The sequence below is a fragment of the Aethalodelphis obliquidens genome, unplaced genomic scaffold (assembly GCF_003676395.1).
Source record: "Aethalodelphis obliquidens isolate GAN/ISIS:26980383/991018 unplaced genomic scaffold, ASM367639v1 scaffold8, whole genome shotgun sequence".
In the NCBI taxonomy this organism is placed as follows: domain Eukaryota; kingdom Metazoa; phylum Chordata; class Mammalia; order Artiodactyla; family Delphinidae; genus Aethalodelphis; species Aethalodelphis obliquidens.
Window position 1 is genome coordinate 39,752,138 of NW_020837952.1, and position 6,368 is coordinate 39,758,505.

Consider the following 6,368-nt stretch of genomic DNA (forward strand, 5'->3'; position numbering starts at 1 on the left):
AAGAATGAAGGAAGAGGCAGAGACCACAAAATGATTTTGTGGCAAGGAGGTATAACTAGAACCCAGGAGTGGTGAAATCTGAGAGAGTTTCACATGTTATTGGAAATTTCCCAGTGAGCACCACAGCCAGATGAAGTACTGTTGAGTTTAGGGAAATAAATTTTTACTAAATGGCAGTGACCAAGCAGTTAGCAGTTTCCAGCTTTGCCAAATTCAATCCTTTGTTAACAGTGTGAACCAGAATTAAAGCAGAATACAGCCAGCCCTCCCTATCTGAGGTTTCTGCAACCGCAGATTCAACCGAGCAAGGATCAAAAATATTCGAAAAATAAATCCCAGAAAGTTTCAAAAAGCAAAACTTAAATTTGCCGTAAACTGGCAACTGTCTGCATAGCATTTACATTGTATTTACAACTACTTACATAGCATTTACATTGTATTAGGTATATAAGTAATCTAGAGATGATTTAAAGTATACAGGAGGATGGGAGGATGTCTGTAGGTTTTATGCAACCCACGCCATTTTATGTAAGGGGCTTGAGCATCTGTGGATTTCGGTGTCTGTGGGGGATCCTGGAACCAGTGCCCCACATGTACCAGGGAATAACTATTTGTTTCCATATTGTCTTTTGCGATCTGAAAGCTGATGTCATTATTTCCTGATTTCGTTTTATGATTTTCTCCATATCTCACTAGGACCAGTCAGCGAAAGAATATTTAGCTAACAGACAACAGGAAAATACCATGCATAGCAACTGAAGATGTATGAATTATAGATAAACATCATGGTCCCTCAAAATCAACAAGGAAAATCCTAGCATCTATCCAACAATGACTTCTTGTTTTAAACTATAGCTCATTTCAAGTAATCCTTGTGTTCCAGGAAACACCACCTGTTCTGATGGAAGCCCTGGCATGAGAATGTAGGATAAATTCTCCAAGCCAAACTACTATATAATACCAACAATAATATTTCATTATGTGAGATATTTGTTGGTACCTTTTAGGATTCTTGGAAAATGGTGCAGATTAAGCCATGTAGTAGACAGAATGGCTGCCTTTCAGGATCATTACTTGCTCACACCCTCTCCCCACCTCAGCCCCCTGCTAAGAGTCCCTAGAGGGGCCAAGTGGGACTTTAAGTAGGAAAAGCATTTGTACAAGGTGGAAAGATGTCAAGCCAGAGATGAGGAGGACTGGTGAAGAAAGAATAGAGCCTATGCTAGCACGGTGAGGGCTATCGCCATGTTCTGAACTCCGTGAATTTTCAGTGTGCGTTGAGCAGTCTGGGAGAACAGACAGGGCTGGGACCGGGGAAGGAGAGCAGCAGGGACTCAGGGGATAAGTCTGAACAGCAGCCTGGAATTGTGAACCTGGCCTAACCACCATTCTGCTCTCTATTTTTACGAGTTTGGCTTTTTTTGATTATACAGGTAAATGATATAAAATATTTGTCTTCGTCTGGCTTATCTCACTAAGCCTAAAGCTCTCAAGGTCCATCTATGTTGTGCAAATGCCAGGATTTCCTTCTTTCTCATGGCTGAATAATATTCCACTATATGTAATAAAATATTATGTATATATGTGTATGCATACATACCACATCTTCTTTCTTTATCCATTCATTCACTGACAGACACTTAGGTTGTTTCTGCATCTTGGCTACTGTGAATACTGCTATAGTAAACATGGGAGTGCAGATATCTTTTTCACATCCTGTTTTCATTTCCTAGGACTTTCTCAAGGCCTCGCATGTTTCCTCTTGTCCTCTTGAGCCTCTGCCATTGCCTTTGCCTTTGCCTGGCTGGCCTGATGGAGGATGAGAGACGCGTAGAGTAGAGCCACCTGTCTGACCCATATACCTGCAGATAGAAGCAGAGATGCCTAGATTAAACCCCAATCTACAGATGTGAGCAAAAATAAATTGTTGTTCTTTTTTGCCACTGAGTGTTGGGAATGGTTACGTGGCAATAGCAACATCTATTTACCTATGACTCCCCAAATATAAATCTTTAGGCTTTGACGTCTCTTTTTTGTGCTCCAGACTTTTATATCCAGCTGACTACTTGACATCTCCACTGATGTCTAGTGGGTATCTCAAACCAAAAAAATCCAAGATGGACTCTTTATTTTCAACCCTAAATCTGCCTTTTGCCATCTCAGTACATACCATCATCCTTCCAGTTGTTCAAGCCGAAAAAACTAGGAGTCATTCCTGAGTCTCCTTTTCTTCACTTTCCTCATTTAATCCATTAGCAAGCCCTGTGGGGTTTCCTGCAGAATACTGCATATAAATACAGCCACTTTTCTCATCTTCATCAACATACCATTGCCTGTTGGGAAAATTTCCACAACCTTTTAATTGGCCTTTCTGCCTTCACTTGTATCCTTTCTTTAATCTATTCCCCACATATCAGCCAGAGGGATCTTTTAAAAGAATAAATCAGATCCTGCCTCTTCCCTCCAGTTGCTACTCATCATTATCTAGAATAAAATCCAAACTGTTGCGAGGTTCTCATGCTCCAGCCCCTGCCTGCCTCTTCAGACCTCATTTTATACAACTCTCGGGCCTGGCTGGCTGTTTTAACTTCGAACACTCCTGACTTGTTCTGCCCTGGGGGACACTGTACTGGCTATTTCCTTTAATAAGAATGCTTTCTCTGCTCTATTTATGTGGCTGCCACCTCCTCACTGTATAGTTACCAGCTTAAATATTACCTCCTCAGAGAGGCCTTCCATGACCACATTTTTTAGGTAGTGACCCACCCCCACCATCATATCTGCTGGGTGGAATGCATACTGTGTTGTGCTGCCCTATCTCCCTTCGATGGCAACAGGCAGTCTTCAGCTGTCAGCCCCTTTAGGGACTGCTTCAGCTGCAGAGAGCAAGGTCATCACCCTTCCTAGGGTAGCCTACATCCAGAGAGGGGTCTAAAGGTCTGGTCACCTCAGCCCCACTCGGGACCTCCCCAAAGCGTCATTCCACTCCAGCTCTCCTTGTAGCATGGGCTGGGGCTATCGTTGGGGCTGCTTTGCAGTGCAGCTTCTTCTTCTGCCTGCTTCTGGTTCCTTTTCCTCCCTTCCACAGAGGTTGATCCCTCCTTAGTAAAATTCTTAAAATTCCACCTCAGTGTTCATTTCTCAACACCAGGAAAGTGTCATTTCCTTCACAGTGTTTAAAACTATTTGAAATGGTTTCACTGATTCTTTGTAAGTTTATTGTTTGTTTCTCCCACTAGAATGTAAGTTACATGCACACAGGGACCTGTCTGATTTCTTCACTATTGTGCCTCCAGTGCCCTGAAGCTTAGAACATCCTCATCTTCTTCATCCTTGTAAACACCTACTATTTATTATATGCCAGGTGCTGTTCTAAATACTTTATCTATGTGAATTCACTTCATCCTTATAACAGCCTTGTGAGGTTGGTACTATTACTTCCCCCATTTTACAGATTGGGAATATAAAATACAGAAGGGTTAGTTGGCTCACCCAGGGCCACACAGCTGGTAAGTGACAGAACCAGTATTTGAATCCAGGAAATCAGAGTTTAGATTCTGTGTACTTAACCACGCCAATAAGCTGTTTCTTTTTGTAGCTGCTGTTCAATAAATGTTGAATGATTGAATAAATAAGGAAAAGGGAATAGTTGAATATGCTTTGGGGGATATCACCTATTTATTCATTTGACAAATATTTTCTGAGTACCTGCTATCTGCCAGGCACTTTGGTATGCATAGGGGATAAAATATGAACAAAACAGATATGATCTCTGCCCTCAAAGAGCTTGTACAACCTAATGGAAGAAAATAGACTAAGTATGAAAATGAGTAATTATCTTATTGTGATGTGTTATTTTCCATCCTTCTAAGGTGGTGGTCTAGAAGTAGTTATCACTATCATTGCTGTCCAAGATGTTTGGTTTCATTTTTAGGCAACTAGAGTACCACCCGTACCAGTCCCATAGGGCATACTCTTAGGTAATGGGGCCACGATGGCACCATTCCCTACACTCAGTGATTTTTTTAAAAAAGATTGTAGGGAAGTCATCATTTGCCAGGCTTAATAGGGAGAACAGAATGGAGATGCTGAAGCTCCTACTAATGATGGTGCCTAGCTGCAGGAAGAGTTACCAGTTCATTGTCTCAGGACTCAGTTCCTGAGTTCTTCCAGCAAATGGTGCAGAGGGCCAGAAGGAAGAGAGAGATTCAGGGAGAGTCAGAGCAGTTGGCTGCCTCTGCAGACTGAGAAAGCACATGTTAAAGAAGAAGGACTACAGTATAATGACTAAGAACACAGGCTCTGGGGCTCAGAACTGGGCTTGTACTCTTGCTCTATCACTTACTGCCTGTGACAAGGGCCTAGTTGCTCACTTGGGCTTCCTCTTCCTCAGGAGTAACATGGGAATAATAATAGCACCGGCCTCATTGTTGTGAAGATAATGCATATAAAGCAGATCTCAATGACAACAGTATCTGGATTTCAGGGGAGTCAGGACATTAGAGCCATCCTAGTCATTATAAACTACAATGTAGAGTCTATCCCCTTTGCCTAGTGAAATTCAAAAGCGGAGAAGTTGCTGTTAGACACAGCCAAATCACCTTCTCTTTAATGTCTCTAAGAATCTCTCATTCAGGGCTTCCTCAGCATGCATTTTTGTGGTTCATTAATAGCGCTTATCCCGGTGTGACATACTGTTGCTTGTTTGTATTATCTTCTCAATCAGATTTCTATTTGCTAGTGTTTGAATTGCATTAGTTTTCTCCCCCCCTTCCACCTCTCAATTATTAGAATAAGTGCATGTGTACTCTATGTTGGAGGAAATATATACTCAATCTGTGGCTCTGTAAAGAAATGGTTTCTGGGAATACCCTGAAGGTCCAGTGGTTAGGACTCAGCGCTTTCACTGCCCTGGCCTGTGTTTGATCCCTGGCTGGGGAACTAAGATCTTGTAAGCCACACAGTGTGGCCAAAAATAAGTTTCTGTTTGCAGAGTGTAATAATTATCCCTGCTCTGTTATCAAGGTCAGTGTTTTTGACTCCTAGTAACAGTAGCCTAAGTTTGTATCAGTTGAAGCTCCTTTGGGACACTTCTTAATGATGGGATAATTTTTTTTTTCTTTGCCTTAAGAAAAATTGGAGCAACTTCTCATATTTTTCTATTATTTTTCCTCCCTTTCTTTATAGAGGAAGAAATAGCAAAGAGGAGGTAAGCAGGAAGTGAGTCTCCTAAAAAGAATTCCCTGGTGGTCAAGTGGTTAGGACTCCAGGCTTTCGCTGCAGAGGGCCCTGATTCAATCCCTAGTTGGGGAACTAACATCTCACAAGCCCTGCGGTGCCCCCCCTCCCCCACTGCTCCGCAAAAGAATCACAAGTGAGAATGAAATTTGCAGGAGAAATTCAAACAAGGATGATTTGGAGGATGCAGTTGGACCTAGAAAAGGACACAGGAGCATTTGATTTTCAGGACCCTGAAAGGAGTGAAGACTTCTTAGAACAGCCATCAGTAGTCATAGATGTAGATTTCTGAAGCTTAAGGAATAAACTGTTCTGCAAAATTTCCAGATCACAAACGATGACTCTGCTCTGGAATAGCAATCCTTGAAGTTGAAAATCTTCGAACCTCTGAAAAGTCATTGCTCAAAACCTGAGGATAATTCACCAAATCCCAGACTGACCTCCCTATAGAATCAGCTTGTGGTTCATGATTTAAAAAAAAAGGCAGGGAGAGAATTTGTAGAGTTAATTACTAGACCTCGGTCTATTAAATGTACAAAGCATACAATGATGGTGCTGAAGCTTTGACATAAGTGGAGGAACTTGAATTCTTTTGCAGCTGGAATGTGCTGGAACTTCCCAATGGCTTGAAAGAATGCTTAGAATTTCTTTTTTTATTATGATCACTGTTATTTCTCACAGAGGCAAGTGAATCTTCCTGAGCTCTCGTGACTGGAGTACATGAGCCCCCAGCAGGTTTGTGGGGAGCAAAGCTGGCCAGTGCACCACAGCTTGGGCACATGGGATCCCTGTGATTCTCATGCATGAGTGTCAGAGCTGTTGTAAATCTTTAAAGCCAACAGGAAAATTAATGAGCACGGCACAGAGCAGGACCTTGTCAGCTCCATAATGGGTGGTGGGAGGAAGAATTCTGCTGCTTCCCCCCAGGCATTTAGTGTAACTCAGAACGCCTGCTTTGTGTTCATTAGCCAATTTTAACAGCTTTCCACTCTGAAGAATTTAGTCATTTACTGCTTTCAGTTCATCTGGGGGAAAGCAGTGTTCAGTGCAATCAAGAGGATAGGGTCCATTGCATTGAATTTTCCCTTTAGTGATGAAGAAAGAATATTTCTCTTAAATCATTTAGGGCA